Source organism: Lycium barbarum, chromosome 6 (genome assembly GCF_019175385.1).
Source record: "Lycium barbarum isolate Lr01 chromosome 6, ASM1917538v2, whole genome shotgun sequence".
NCBI classification, from domain to species: Eukaryota; Viridiplantae; Streptophyta; class Magnoliopsida; order Solanales; family Solanaceae; genus Lycium; species Lycium barbarum.
In genome coordinates this window covers 23,173,597-23,191,011 of record NC_083342.1, presented here as the reverse complement: position 1 = coordinate 23,191,011, position 17,415 = coordinate 23,173,597, and the positions used below count along the sequence as shown (strand labels likewise).

The 17,415-nt window shown below is 36.2% G+C and overlaps 1 pseudogene; it reads right to left on the bottom strand.

Moving 5' to 3' along the window:
- Positions 1 to 643: 643 nt before the first annotated feature.
- LOC132643938 (glucan endo-1,3-beta-glucosidase, acidic-like) overlaps positions 644 to 17,415 on the bottom strand; it is a 73,299-nt pseudogene continuing 56,527 nt past the window's right edge.

Sequence of the window (17,415 nt, the reverse complement as noted above, 5' to 3'; positions counted from 1 at the left end):
CTCATTCTTTTGAGGTAAGTTTTTCATAACCTTCATACAAGTTAAGTTTACAAGAATCGCATGCTGTTCAATATATTCTCTATATCTATATAGGGTTGTTTGAAGAACGATACAATTTTTCTTTAATCAAATCTTTATAAACTTTACACATGCTTAATATTTAGAAAAAATGAGTATAAATCCAGTATATAATATAAATTTTATTTAGACAAATTTAATATCGAATTCATGTTAAAAATTAATGTAGAAAAATGAGAACGTTCGACTCTAACATTTCAAATGACGTATGCCATTTTTGGATGAATAGAGTACACGTATTTGTTTCGAGCTACAAAGTTAAAAGGAAAAATGGGAAGAAGCTTCAGTGTTCTGACTTCTGAGTCCATATATGGGGGAAGCGCACAAATAACCATTTTTAGGATCTTTATTGAACAAAACTAGCTGAAGATTATAAAGCTTTAAGTTTAACTCTCTCAGAATCAAACTTAATTATCGGGTTACAACAAAGAGAGAAAATTTTGGAATTCCATATAAGCTACAGCCGCATATAATTAGCAAGAACAATAGATTTTCACTCGAAGCCAGTCTTGAATTGAGACCTTGTCCTTATATCCCACTAATACATAAAGAAGAACTACCTAAATTAATCGAAGTTAATATTATACTTCTTCACTTTATTAGGATAAAACACTCCAAAATACTTATCTATCTCATCCCCTTCCTTCAAATTTTCATCAAACATGGCAAATAAATAAGTTTGTGTATCTTTTTCAGGCTTGTATGGAGTTCCCCTTCCTCCCTTCACATGATCATTCAAATTTGCATAATAAGTCCCAGCGTTTTCCATTGTTGCCCCAAATCCATCGGCAGATGGCCATCCTCTCTCAGCAACAACCACCTCCAAATTACCCCACCAGCTTTCTCAAGTGCATAATAAATTGTATCCAACATGGCATCAAAAAGGTTGCTATAACCTGTCAGGTCAGGATATTGTTGCGTAAATAGTGCAAAAGAGAGTGTTACATGGTCCGAGTCACCACGGTATGAAAAATAGGGACAAACATTTGCTAATAAAGGGGAATTATTTTGTACCAAAAATTGTACTATTGGGTTGATGAAACCCATCAGGTCTTCGCAAAAAACCGCATTTTGTGGAGGATAGGTGTTTGCTAGAACCCCCGAGTACAAGACCATCAAGATCTTGATTTGATTTTGTAGTTCAGACGATGCTAGTGCCATTTGCACATTTTGCATGGCAGGAAGGAGAAAAGGGGCAAATTGTGCAGTCTGATTAAATCCGGGAGAAACTTCATCACCACCAACTATGTATTTGATTTTAACACTTGGGAAATAGTTAATAATGTTGGCATGGACCCAATTAGCAGCTTCACTAGGATTTGTTAATGCTTGAAGTTTGTTATTGGGAACGTCAAGAATGATTTCAATGTTACGACCCATAAGGGCATCAAGCACTTGATGATTTGGATCATAAATTCTTAGGTTATTTTATCACGTCCCAAAACCCTCCCTAGACGTGACCGGCATCCGACGTCAAGAACAACATCGGAAGAACCTAAAAGATGCAATAACAACACTTGAACCCGCCAAGTTCAATGTTCACCTCTAACAATTTATAAAATAAATACAATCAAATCATGATATATGAATTAAATCAGCGGAAGTCATTATTATAAAACTTAATCAAAACGTGACGAACGCCCAAGAGTTAAACAAAACTCAACAACTACCCACAAGAATGTGTACTATGGAGCTTCTAAGATAAAAGAGCAATTGTCTGACACATCGGGACGCAGCCCAATAAAACTAGAATAGTAAATAAATATGATAAGGGGTGTCCCACGAATGAACATGTGGGCTCACCAAGTCAGCAGCAACAACAAGTCCTTCCTAAGCGTTTTGAGTATCAAGAACCTCCTCTCCTCTGTTACCTAACATACCATCAAAAACAACAATGGTATGCCTGAGTAGTTCGTACTCAGTGAGTGTCTAGGGGACAACAAGTAATATGAAAATAAAGTACAATAATACTTAAAAAAAAATCAGTTCTTAGGATAGTATGAAACAACGTGAAATCAGTTATTCAGCTTGTGTATCTCAATAAAAATTATCAAAACTGATTATAAAGCTTTTTGTCAAGTTACAACTTTCAAATATGCTTTTTAAATTGATCATGATTATCAACAACAGTTCCATAAAAGGTTAAGGATAGCACACTTGCCAATACAGGCACAAGAATCAATAACATCGAAGGGATGACCTTAGAGGTTCCCTAAACACAGCGCACCACACCGGAATATCTAATTCTCGATGGCTATCCTTCCTCCCGAATGGCTAGGCATAAACCGCACCCCGGGTGGCGAACGCGGCAGTGGTCACTCTTCCTCCCGAATAGCTAGGCATTACCACACTAGGATCCAGAGTGAATACCCTTCCTCCCGAGTAGCTAGGCCAACACAATAACCACTTTCATAGCATAGAAGCCAATTCTTTATTCGTTTTAAGGTAGTCACATCATCAATGGTTATTAAGGTTCATTATGCCATAGCGTAAAGATAAATCATTTCAAAGAATGTCTTGAAAACATTTACAATTCTTTAACCAAGATTTCAATGTCATAATTCAACATGAAAATATCATTATCAACCCTTAGCCATCATTATTGATCATCTCTTATAGAGGAAAAACATTTATAAACTCATATACGTACGTAAAGCATGATATAAACTAGTTTTAATGTGGGCTTGTCCCTTCAGGCACATTAACCACAATCAAAGTAGGAAATAGAGTTTCAAATCATGAAAATTTCACCTTTTAATTCAATAAAGAGCCCTTGAATGAAATTTATACTTCCAAGATTAGTTTCAAAAGGAGACATACATCCAAACCAACTTTTAAAAGAGATACATACCTTAATTATGCTTTACGTATCTTAACAATTCACTTTCTTAGTGAAGAACACCCAAAACCCTAGCTTGAGTCACTTTGAGAAGGATTACTTTGCAAACCCTAGGTTTTTGTTACAAGAATTATGCTAAGAATCATGGGTTTGATGCTAGGATGGATTAATAATGATAAAGATGTTCTGACCTTTGAGTTGAAGACTTGGAGGAATGGTTTTCGTTCTTAGGGTTTTTTAGAAAATGGAGGAGTGAATAAAATAACTGAACTATTTATAATTTTCAGGTGAAAAAATTGACGTTACGGTAGGGTGTTACGGTCCCGTAACGCGTGTTACGGATTGTAACGCCTCACCGTAACGTGACCAAAATTTCCAAAATGTTTGGTGAAAAAAATTTACGTTACGGTGTGGTGTTACGGTCCGTAAAACGTGATACGATCCGTAACGCCTCACCGTAACGTGGACCAAAATTTCAGCAAAGACAGTCTTTAGTAAAATAGGCATAACTTTTTGTACGTAACTTTTCTTAGGCTGGGCGACCTACCGTTGGAAAGCTATTTCAAAGATCTACAATTTCATCAAGGAGGTGTTTCAAATTCTCGACACATTTTCACAAAAATCGCCCAGAAGACATACCTACCGAAACTTAGGTGAGATTAAGAGCCCCTAAGAACTTCACTAGTTGGTTTGACTTCAAAACAACTGCATTCCACCCGAATTCATCTCGAATGGATTCATATAGATAAAATATCATCTTAATACTAGATTTTTACACATTCACACCTAGTTCAAGTTTATGGGGTGTTACATTATCCCCTTTACGATCATTTGTCCTCGAATGAGAATTGTATTATAGGAAGGTCACTAACCACCACGAATTTTAATCATGCAATCTCTTTGCGAACGAATAGCTCAAAAATTAACTCATGCCTGAAATAGGGAACAAGTGAGGATATCTCTTCTTCATGTCCTCTTCCGCTTCCCAAGTAGCTTTCTCAGTATTATGGTTTCGCCACAACACTTTAACCGACACAACATCCTTTGTTCTCAACCTTCTAACTTGGCGACCTAAAATCTGAACCGGTTCTTCTTCATAAGCCAAAGATTTATCAATCTCAGTCTCTTCATAGTTCAACACATGAGACGGATTAGGTTTAGACAACCTCAACATTGAAAAGTGAAACACTGGATGAACTATGGACATCTCAGCCGGTAATCTCAACTCATAAGCTACCTTCCCAACTCTTCTAGTAATCTCATAAGGACCAATATAGCGAGGACTAAACTTGCCCTTTCTACCAAAATGCATTGCCCCCTTCATAGGTGACACTTTCAAGAAAACCTTATCACCAACAACAAATTTCAATTCTCTACGCCTCATGTTTGTATAAGACTTTTGTCTACTCTGAGCGGTCTTCAGTCGTTGTACAATAAGATTTACCTTTTCAATCGCATCAGGAACTGAATCAGGACCCAATAATTCTATGTTGGTGGGTTCAAACCACCCAATTGTAGATCTGCAATGCCTTCCATAAAGAGCCTCATAAGGAGCCATCTGAATACTTGCCTGATAACTATTGTTGTAAGCGAATTCCACCAGAGGTAGGTGTTCATCCCAACTTCCTCCAAAATCAATTGCACAAGCACGCAACATATCCCCCAAAATCTGAATAGTCCTCTCTGCTTGTCCATCAGTTTGAGGATGTAAAGCGGTACTCAAATTCACTCTAGTACCCAAACCTTCCTGAAAGGATTTCCAAAAGTAAGCAGTAAATTGCGTAGCTCTGTCAGATATAATCGATGTCGGAACACCATGCAATCTAACTATCTCCCTTATACATAACTTGGCGTACTTCGCCGCGGTATATGACGTCTTCACAGGGAGAAAATGGGCAGACTTTGTGGGTCTATCCACGATCACCCAAATCGAATCAAATTTGGCCTTTGTGCGGGGTAAACCCACAACGAAATTCATATTGATCACCTCCCACTTCCACTGCGGAATCTCGATATGAACCAGACCACTAGGCCTTAGATGTTCAGCCTTCACCTGTTGACAATTCAAACACTTAGCGACAAAGTTAGAAATATCGATCTTCATGCTTCTCCACCAATAGTGTTGCTTCAAGTCCTTATACATTTTGGTGGATCTCGGATGAACTGAATACTTGGAACTATGATCTTCAATCATTAATTCTTATCAAAGACCATCAACATCAGGAACACACAATCATCCTTGCAACTGCAGAACACTATCGCTAGTCCCAATAGTAAATGAAGTGTACTCACCCCTTTCCACCCCATCTCTCAGCTTTGCCAAAAGTTCATCATCATATTGCTTGGATTTAATCCTTTACACAATGTCAGACCGTGATGGCGTGATTCCCACTAACTTTCCATCTTCAGTTTCATCAAGTCTGACCCCAAGACTAGCAAGTCTTCGAATTTCCTTCCCCATGGGCATGTCATGAATGCGCAAATAACCAACGTGCCCATAGCTTTTCTACTCAAAGTATCAGCAACCACATTAGCCTTACTAGGATGATACAGGATATTCAAGTCATAATATTTTAACAACTCCAACCACCTCCTTTGTCTGAGATTCAACTCTTGCTTCTTAAAAGATGTATTGCAAGCTTTTATGGTCAGTAAAAACATCGCAATGCTCACCATACAAATAGTGACACCAAAATTTCAAGGTAAACACCATGGCAGCCAACTCCAAGTCACGAGTCGGATAATTCTTCTTATGCTTTTAAATTGTCGTGAAGCATAAGCAATCACCTAACCGTTCTGCATCAATACACAACCCAAACCAATTTTAGAAACATCACAATACACCACATATCCACCAGACCCAGAAGGTAAGGTCAAAACAGGAGCCGAAGTCAACCTTGTCTTAAGCTCTTGGAAACTCTTTTCACAAGCTTCGGACCACTGAAACTTGGTAGTATTCTATGTCAATTTAGTCAATGGAGAGGCTATAGGTGAAAAACCTACCACAAACCTTTTGTAATAATTTGCCAACCCCAAGAAACTACGAATATCAGTCACACTAGTTGGTCTAGGCCAATCCTTAACCGCTGAAATTTTCTGATGATCTACTTTAATACCATCACCGGTCACCACATGACCCAAGAAAGCCACAGACTCAAGCCAGAATTCACACTTGGAGAATTTCACATAAAGCTTATTCTCCTCAAGTGTTGTCAAAGTTATTCTTAAATGATTAGCATGATCCTCACGACTTTTAGAATACACCAAAATATCATCAATAAACACAATAATGAAGCGGTCTGGATAAGGCTTAAACACACGATTCATCAAATTCATGAATGCAGCAGGCGCATTACTCAGCCCAAAGGATACCAGTAGAAACTCAAAGTGCCTGTAACGAGTAAGGAAAGCGGTTTTCGGGATATCTTTCTCCTTTATCTTCAATTGGTGATACCCAGCCCTCAGGTTAATCTTTAAAAGGAACTTAGCACCCTGAAGTTGGTCAAACAAATCATCTATCCTAGGCAAAGGATACTTATTCTTAATGATCACCTTATTAAGCTGACGGTAATCAACACACATTCTAAGGGAACTATCTTTCTTTCTAACAAACAATACTGGAGCACCCCAAGGTGAGGAACTTGGTCGGGTGAAACCCTTATCCAACAAGTCCTTTAACTGATCCTTTAATTCCTTTAGCTCCGCTGGAGCCATACGATAAGGTGGAATAGAAATAGTTTGGGTGTCAGGAATAACATCAATCCCAAAATCAATAACTCTATCAGGAGGAATACCAGGAACATCGTTAGGAAACACTTCGGGATAATCACTAACTATGGGAACAAATGCGAATTCGGGTACTACGGCTTTTGTATCATTAACAACAACCAAATGGTAAATACCCCCCTTCGTAATCATCTTATGAGCCTTAGGATAGGAAATAAATCTACACCTTGGCTTAGCAATTTCACCCTCCCACATAATAACAGGCTCATCGGGAAAGGTGAAACGAACTAAATTATGGCGACAATCCACATTAGCATAACATGCGGACAACCAGTCCATCCCCATAATCACATCAGAATCCACCATCTCAAGTTCATACAAATCAGCCATGGTCTCACGACCTTTCATCAGAGTAACACAATTTCTATACACTCTAGAAGCAATAATAGGAACACCAGAAGGCGTATCAACAGCAAAGGGTTCCAACAAAGGTTCGGGTTTCATACCCATGTCAAGAGCAAAATAAGGGGTCACATAGGATAAATTTGAACCCGGATCGATTAATGAATAATCATCATGAGAACAGATGGTACGGATACCTGTAACCACAGCGCCAGAAGCGTCAGTTGCCTCCATACGAGTTAGCCCATAAAGTCGAGTTGTCCCTCCACCAGAAGTGTTGGAAATTTCCTTTCCTTTGTCATTATTACGAGCATTCTGATTATTATTGTTAGCATTACCAGCAGGCAGATTTTTAGCAGATGCAGAAGCAGGCGGATCATTCCTTTAGTTAGACATAGCAGCCATCTCGTGTAGCCACTTTCTGCACTCCCTCTTAATATGGCCCCTAATATCACAGTGATGGCAGATACGATCTTCCCATACAGCGGATCGACTACTACCCTGGGAGAACCTGCTTTGGTTATTATTATTTTGACCTTGCTTACTAGAAGGCACACTGGCATTCAAATATGCGCCCGACTGAGCAGGTGCAAAATATCCTCTCTTTTGCCCTCCATTGTAATTATTACCACTGAAATCACCCACTGACCGGGCCTTCTTGTTCTGGTCTCACTCCACCCTCTCCTAATTTTTCCAACTCTTTTGTTGCTCATCAAACCTAACAGAGATGAGAAAGTGCAAGTAGAAGACATAACAACAGCAGCACATGCAGACTTGATACGTTGTACCAAGCCTTTCACAAAACGGGCCAACCTATGCATTTTAGTCGGAATCATGTATAAAGCATACTTTGACAAATGGGTGAACTCCAAACTATACTCACGAACTGACTTGTTACCCTGTTCCAGCTTTTCAAATTTCGTAGCCATAGAAAATCTCTCCTTTAGTATCGGATACCCGTCTTCATGTTATGGGTATTTGCGCAATTTTAATTGTAAAGTTAGTCTGAAATTCATACTTTGGGCACTAACTGATAGAATAATACGAACCTTTGGATCTGTGATTGGGGTCATATGCTGGTACTTATGTTTCATTATAGGTGATGTAATTCAACGATTTCATATCATGAATTTTATAAATCGAAAAAGAACTGTTAAAAACAGTAAGAAAGAGGAATATGATACTCCTCAAGAACTTGATCTCCTTAATAAATGGACGATTCCTAAAATAGAACCCAGATTAATATATCAGATGGATACTTTTGAGAAATTAGGTCTCAAACAAGTAGTTAAAACTACTGAAGAAACCATAACTATTGATAATGATCATGCTACATTTAGACTATTATCTGACAGTGATTTAGCCCCTTATAGGGTAACCCATAGATTTATGCATATTAGGTTAGTACAGGTTGCATTCAAACCTTTAACTTTACAAGGTTTACCAGAAAGCTTTATAGCAGCTTTAAGAGATGGAAGAAATCGAAACTGGAAAAAATCCCTCATAGGGACGGTCCAAACAAGTTTAGCTTATGGTCCAGTTTATTTTAATGCTTATCCTAACTTGCAGGTATCTTTGCAAGATGACAATTCTTTAGATGCTTTAATATTAAGTATCAAACTACATGGTTATGACTATATGCCAGGTACAGAGGTAATATGCATCTGTTATAGAATATATTATAAACCATTATATACTATGAATCCTATGTGTAAAATCATGGATTTCAAAAATGAAACTATTTTAATAGAAACTAATTTTAGTAAATACAAAATTATGACTCGAAGACTTATCAAGTGGGATGAAATAGATTTCCCTAAAGAGTGGGTCATTGAAAGAGCAACACCTCCTCAAAATGTTTCTACTGAAATTTTAGAAATTGAACAAATCCCAGGTGGGACAATAAAATTGAGATTTCATGAAGCTACACCTGCTTTAGAAGATAATGAACATAATAGTGTTCGTTCTAGTTTACCTAGATCTATGTCTTCTTGTCGATCTTATATATCTCCTGTTGATTATATTGTGCAGTTTCCATCAAGAGCATCTACTTCTCAAATTAGAGATACTGATTCTAATAGAATTAGTAATTTAAAAATTAACCAGGATAATATTGTAACTGGTATTAAGGACCCAGAATTAATTGAGTCAGACATGGATTTTCCAAGTATTTAATGGATCAAGTCCAAAAAATTCATTTTAGTCGTGGATCACCCGGAAGATTACAAATCAGCAAAGAGTTTTATACTCTATACTCCTAAATGGGAACCATTTAGAAAATGGTTTTTTGAAAGTTTTAAATCTGAGGAAACAATGATTTTCCAAGAAGAATTTTATAAACATCTTTCCAAAGCAAATAAGATTATATCTTCTGTGCCTTGGTTTATGGCAAAATATATTGCTAATTATATTTCTGTTCTTGAAAGAGATTATAAACTGTCTAGTGGAGAAATTGTCCATACTATATTTCCTCCACAACAATCTTTTCAAATAGGCAAAAATGATAAAACTTTGCACTTTGCAGCTTTTTCAAAATTGATTGAAAGCGATAATTTTCCCGTCATAACTAAAAATATTAATAATATGATAAGGCAACAAAATTATTCCAATATTTATACGAATATTTTGGGTGAACAAATATTTTCACTTCATGAAAAAGTTGATAAACTTTTAGCGTGTCTTAATAAGGTATCTACTTCTGATAAGGAGAAGCAGAAGGAAGTTGTTGCTACTCCAAGTATACAGTCTCCTCCTGAAATTCATGGTTTTAAATTGAAACCTTTATCAGATTTAGAAAAACTTTTAGATGAAAAATTTAAAGGTTTAAAACTCAGTCCTTTAATAGCAGAGGATAATGATTATTTGTCTGATATTGATTATAAGGCTCGCATAACATCAGATATTAATAAAATTGATGAATATTATGCTGTTAAGCCTACCCAGAGGATGTACTGCTATCCTTGACCAACTCCTCAAGATATTTTATTAGAGGAGCATGAACATGTTATTTCCAACAGTTGTAGTGGAAAGGAAATATATGAATGGAATATTGACGGTTATACTGAATGTCAGATTTATTGTACTATTCATAGGGTGTTGATGTACAACACTATCTGCAAAGTCCATAAAACTACTGAAAAGGTTATTGCAGATATGATTATAGCTGGTTTCACTGGCCAATTAAAAGGTTGGTGGGATAATTATTTAACCCCTACACATCGTCATTCAATTTTAACCGCTGTTAAGCAAGAGCCTGGTCATGAAGCACCTGTAGCTAATGCAGTTTATACACTGGTCATTAATATTGTTAAACATTTTTCAGGAAGATGGTCTGATAATAGTGAATCTATTCGTACCATGCTCCAAAACCTTAGATGTAAGACACTCACCTCATTTAGATAGTATAAAGATGTTTTTCTTCGCAGGGTCATGGAATTACCTGAGAGTATTGACTCTCACTGGAAGTCCAAATTTATAGATGGACTCCCTCCTCTTTTTGCAGAAAGAGTTAGAAAAGCTCTTAGGAAAGGGGAAAGAAGTATTAATTATGATTCTTATACTTATAGTAATCTAATTGGTACGTGTATGCAGGAAAGATTAGCCTTATGTAATGAAATTAGGCTCAATCAGCAAATCAAGCGCCATGGTCTTAATGAAAGACAACAATTAGGAGAATTTTGTGGACAGTTTGGTATGGACGTTTCACAATATTCTAAAAAGCCTCATAGGCATAAGAAGAAACATAGAGACTTCCAACAATGGAAGGAGAAGCGCTCGCAGAAAAAAGCTAGGCGCAAAAAGACTTTCAAGGAAAGGAGGGATTTTATTAAATCCAAAAACCCCAAAGCCTGTTATAAGTGTGGCAGAGTAGGTCATTTTTATAAGAATTGTAAGGTTAAGGAAAAGATTAAAGCCTTTAACATAGATGATGACCTTAGAGAATCTTTATATAAGATTTTGTTAAATTCAGACCCAGAACCAGAGGATGATCCTGGTAAGGAGAATGATAGTTCCTCCAACCCTTCTTCAGATGAAAATATTAGGGTGTTAGACAAAGAGAGTTATATCTCAACCAGTTCAGACGATGAATGTCAACCATGTCAAATAGGGCAGCCTTGTGTCAAAACCAAGGAAGATGATGAGTTTTATAAACTTGTTTCCCAGTTTAATGAAAACAGTCTTCATGTTCTAGATGGTAATAACCTTGTTGACCTCCTTAAAAATATTAAGGATCCAAATCTTAGGGCCCAAATCATAGACCAAATAGGTTCAAAACAGCAACCCCAAGAAAAACCAACTGCTGTAGAAATTAGAGAACCTACAAAACCTTATACTATGGCTGAAGTCAAAAAGCTCCTCCAAGAACGCCGGAACATCATAAGTACACCGGCAGCCACCCAAGATTTAGAAAGAGAGGTCCATAACCTTAAGCAAGAAATTTACACCCTTGGAGACAGCAGACCACTCTAGATCATAGGGTCTCGCAACTTGAGGGACAAGGAAAACAAGTTATAAAAACACCAGTTTATAACACTGTAGAAGACCTACCAAACGATAACACCGTAGAAACTGTGGCTACGGAGGAAGGAGAAAGTAGTGGGAATCCCAGTTCCAGTTTTCTGGTAAAATTGGACACTGTTACTTCTTTTAAATTTTTTATAAAAGTGACGCTTCTAATTGATTATAATTTCAAAAAAGAGTTTACTACTCTAGTTGATAGCGGAGCAGATTTGAGTTGTATCCAAGAAGGATTAATTCCTTCAAAATATTTTCAAAAAACTACTCATAGTTTACGGTCTGCTAGTGGCCAAAAAATGGGTATTACTTATAAATTACCCAAAGCTTATGTTTGCCAAGACAAAGTTTGTATTCCTGAAAGCTTTATATTGGTAAAAGATATTTCAAATCAAGTTATTTTGGAAACTCCATTCATCCATAAATTATTTCCTATTCAATGGATGGATGATAAAGGTTTTATAGGAACCTATGAAGAAAACCCAATTAAGTTCTAGTTTATAACTGAACCTTTTTTCAAGGATTTTAAATGAAATAAAAGATAGGTTGATGAATAAACATCAACAAATTAATTTTCTTAAACAAGAGATTTATACTCTTCAAATTGAAGATATTTTACAAAATCCTAAATTACAGGAAAAAATTGACTTTATAAAAAATCAATTTTCTCTACAAATTTGTAGTGACCATCCTAATGCTTTTTGAGACAGGAAAAGACATATTGTCACTCTTCCATATGAAGAATATTTTTCTGAAAATAATATTCCTACTAAAGCAAGACCATGTCAAATGAATTCCGAATATTTGGAATTATGCAAAAATGAGATTTCTTCTCTTTTACACAAAGGTCTTATAAGATCTTCGAAATCTCCATGGTCATGCACAACTTTTTATGTTAATAAACATGCTGAACCGGAACGAGGAGTTCCAAGACTGGTGATAAATTATAAACCTCTTAATAAAGTTTTAAAATGGATTCGATATCCAATTCCTAATAAAAAGGATTTACTAGATCGCCTTCATAATGCAATCATATTTTCTAAATTTGATTTAAAATTAGGTTATTGGCAAATCCAAATAGCCAAAACAGATAAATATAAAACTGCTTTTAATGTTCCAATTGGACAATTTGAATGGAATGTTATGCCTTTTGGGTTGAAGAATGCCCCTTCAGAATTTCAAAAAATTATGAATGATATTTTTATGGCTTATAGCAATTTTATCATTGTTTATATTGATGATATTTTAGTATTTTAAAATACTATTGAAATGCATTTTAAACATCTTGATATATTCAAAAAAATTATTATTCAAAATGGTTTAGTTATATCTAAGCAAAAAATGTCTCTTTTCCAAACAAAAGTCAGATTTTTAGGACATAAGATTGAAAAAGGAAAAATTATTCTTACTAATAGAAGTATTGAATTTGCTTCTAAATTTCCTCATATTATTACTGATAAAACTCAACTTCAAAGATTTCTTGGAAGTTTAAATTATATTTCGCCGTTTTATAAAGGTTTGGCTCAAGATACATCTATTTTATATGATAGATTAAAAAAGATTCCAAAACCTTGGACCGATGCTCACACGCAAGCAGTTCAAAAAATCAAGGGGAAAGTTAATAATCTTCCTTGTCTTACTTTAGCCAATCCTAACTGGCAAAAAATTATAGAAACTGATGCCTCTAATATTGGCTATGGAGGAATACTTAAACAACTTTCTCCAATTGATAAACAAGAATATTTCGTCCAGTTTTATTCTGGCAAATGGAATAATAGTCAGAAGAACTATGCTACTGTAGCAAAAGAAATTCTTGCTATAGTTAAATGTGTTCTTAAATTTCAAGGTGATTTATATAATCAAAAGTTTTTAATAAAAACTGACTGCCAAGCCACTAAATTTATGTTTAATAAAGATTGCAAACATGATGTTTCTAAAAAAATGTTTGCCAGATGGCAAGCTCTTTTAGCACCATTTGATTTTGAAATTCATTATAAAAAGGGATCGGATAATAGTCTCCCTGATTTTCTCACTAGAGAATAATTAAGTTCATAACTGTCATTTTCTCATTTGCAGGATGAGACCCACATTGACACCTCCTTCTAATAGAGGAAGGGGAAGAGGACAAAAAGGAACGGGCAGAGGCACTGTTCTTGCCCAAATGGGTAACAAAAGGCTAATAGCCGATAATATTGCAGAAACTTCTGGTAATACCCAGAAACAAATCACCTATGCTGAATATCTTGCTTTCGTAGAAGCACAGAAAAAAGGGGATAATATGCCTCCATCATATTCCAGTGCTCTCGTAATTGATGATAATGGGGACACTGATTCATATGAAGAAAATACTCATCGAGAGTTAATAATTCTCCTTGAGAATGATGATCTCCAATGGAAGGATGAACCTTGGCAAATAATGCAAAGGTATTTTGATACAGCGTCATACGTTACTCCGACTTATAAATATCGGATGAATTATGAAATGATCCTTTCATATACAGGGTCAGCTGAATTCCAACATTTTTATCGTGCTAATACCAAAAAAGTTTAAAACTTTTCAAAAATTATTATAAAAAAGATATTCTCTCCAAATGAATGGGGAATAAGTCCGTTAAAGGATAGAGATTATATCCACCCAGAACAGAAAGTCCCAGTAAAATTCAATTATTGGGATTATGTTGAAATCTTTAATAAAGCTTTTCTATATGAGAATCCTAATAGGAAACACTCATGGCTTATAAAAATCCGCGCCAATGTTTATAAAAAGGGCATTCCAAATTGGTTTTATCAATGGTGGATCCATTATGGTCCAACGGTCAAATCTTTACCAGAACCCTTCAAGAGTTTATATACTGAATGGGTTGATGTTTCTCAAAAAATTATAGATTTGGAAAATAATATTACTTTCTCTGAAGAAATTTCTAATATCTATTTCTTCATTGAATTTTCCATTCCATGGATCATGAAGTGGTCAGTCGAGGTGGGTTATGCCCCACAAAATATGCCTTGCTTAAACAGAATTTTTTATACAAAATTCTGGAAAGAATTGATTCAAAAATCAAAAGATGGGACTATCCAGGACAAGATCTAATAAATCAGATTAAAACCACCATTGCACATTATAAGGACTCTATTAATTCCAGACAAAAGGAAGTTCCTAGTCCTTTTGAGCATATTGCTCGAAAAATCCAGATGAAGAAAGGAGTAATTCCCCCAGAACAGCTTATAGCCACATGCATGGAGGAATTTAAATCCAATTTAATGCAACACCTTAATATGGAAACCATTTATGATACATCAATGGCATCTGTTGGTCATACCACTGATAATGATGATGAAGAAGAAGAAGACTATGATACTCAAGTCTTAGCAGGAGAATCTCAAAGTCCAGCTAATACAGAGGACTTCTCACAATTTGCGGCTCAATTCATTGGCCACACGGAAGAATCTTCTAGCTCTACAAAAGACAAGGGCAAGTCACCGATGAAGTGATTAAGTGATTAGTGAGACCCGCCACTAGGCAGCTACTTTAATAAAGAAGGAATCTGCTTTTATAAAGCAACTTTAATTATTAGGATTGTAATAATTATGTTTTCCACTTTGGTCACTTTCGGCCACTTTTACTTTTTACTTTCCGTTTTTCTTTTTATCTGGCCATAATTATTGTCAGCCATTTACTTTTTAGTTTTGTTGTTTAGTACACATTATCCGTTATAAAAGGATCATTCTTCTCAGTTGAGAAGCAAGTCTTGGAACCCCCAAGCAAAATCTCTCTCCCACTCTCCCTCTTGTAAAAAAACTCCCTCTTATAAATAAAAGCTTGTTTGTATAAATTCCATCTCTGATGAGCACAACCTACATTCTTAAGGTATAAATTTTTATTTTCTTTTTGTTAATTTTATTTTAGTTCAGTTCATGTTTAGCCTTATAGGCTAAATAATCCGTTGAATTACGTCACACTAGACTACTGAGATCATGGCAATAATGCTTTAATGCATCATGATCAAAGCCAAAACATGATGTTCAAGGTTAGGTAGAGACTGACCCAGGTGGACTGTTCATAACCAGGCGGTGGTCCTGTTGTTAGCCCGCTTAGCCGAGGATGGCGTTTTAGGGCGTTTGTTGGACTTGTTCTAGTAGGAACAACCCCAACGCTAGGGTTAGTAACCTAGTAAAACTATTGTTACCTAGATGGCATCATGCGGCGACGCGATCCTGCAGCGTTAATATGTGGTAATATTATTATTATTATTATTATTATTATTATTATTATTATTATTATTATTATTATTATTATGATTATCATCATCATCATCATCATCATCATCATCATCATCATCATCATCATCATCATCATCATTATTATTATTATTATTATTATTATTATTATTATTATTATTATTATTATTATTATTGTTGTTGTTGTTATTATTATTAATTCCCTGTCTTGTATGTTCGTGTGCATATCACTCGTGTGCATATCACTCGTACATATATCCTCGTTGAAATGAAAAAGAAGTGAAAAGGTGAAGTCCTTATGTTGTTATGAACATAAGAATGCATTTCATGCTTTTAGACTTGTTCTTGACTTTATGCATGCCATATTCATGCTTTTCATGTATCCACACATACGATTTGAGGATATGATTGTGAGTCCGATGGGATCTTATTCCGGATGAGTGATGATGTTTTGGCACGTTCTATTGGTACTTGAGTTTGGTTGGCTAAGAGACGGGTTATTGAGATATGATGTGATTGAGGCCGTGATCCGAGGAAATTACCAGAGCAGTGACATATAGGCCTCATGAACCCCATATGGGTCACGATTCGTTAATATTAAAAAATGTGTATATCGGGAAGTGGAAACAAAGGCCTTGCATTGCATTTGCATATCATTCATCCATTCTCTTTATTGTTGTTGTGATTATTGGTTTTTGTTTTACCTTATCTTGGGAATCTACCTGTTACGTGAGTTTAGATGTTATTGTGATTGTCTTGTATTTGGACTAATCGCGGACAAATGTGGTTGTAATGTCGAAGACCAACCCTCGCCTCCATTTTGGAAAGGGTCGGTCAACGTGCATGCTGAGTACCCGTTGTTTATTGTACTCATGCTACACTTGCTGCACCTTTTTTTGTGTGCAGACTCGATCCTTAGCACGAGCGGAGGCCGCGACTACCAGGTTTCCCGTTAGAGCGTTTCTTGTGATCCCTGCTCATATACCATATATATAGACATACATAAAAACACACTACAAATGCCCTCGTGTCCTCGAAATTCCCATCGAGGGTCTCGTTGACCGAGTCAACCCTCGATACCTCAAATCTACTTACCAACCCCAGTCCCAAAATGCACCCGAGTGCATTGGGAACTGAACCAAATATGCACACAATTTCTAAATGACTATATGGACCTCTCGGAATCGACGGATTCTCGAAAAAGGTCTTTTTACCCAAAAGTTAATCTTGAGTCAACTCTTTTCCGCTTAAAGCCCAGATTTCCCAAGAAGTCGCCCAAATCATATCCAAAGACCCCGATAAGCGTGTCAATGGTCCCTTTGGGTAAAAAAGGAGGTAAAAAAGCTCGAGTAAGGGTTAAAAGTGCCGAAAAGACTATAACGACCGAACGGGTCGTTACATCAGATACCAATTAAACCATTACTGGTCCTCAAGCAACGAAGGGAAAGGAATGGAAAAGTATTTGAATCGGTAAAAAACTGAGGATATCGGCTATGCATGTCGGACTCGGTCTCCCAAGTGGCCTCGTCAATAGGATGATGCTTCCATTGCAGCTTCATAGAAGAAATCTCCTTAGACCTCAACTTTCAAACCTGCCCATCCAAAATCGCAATAGG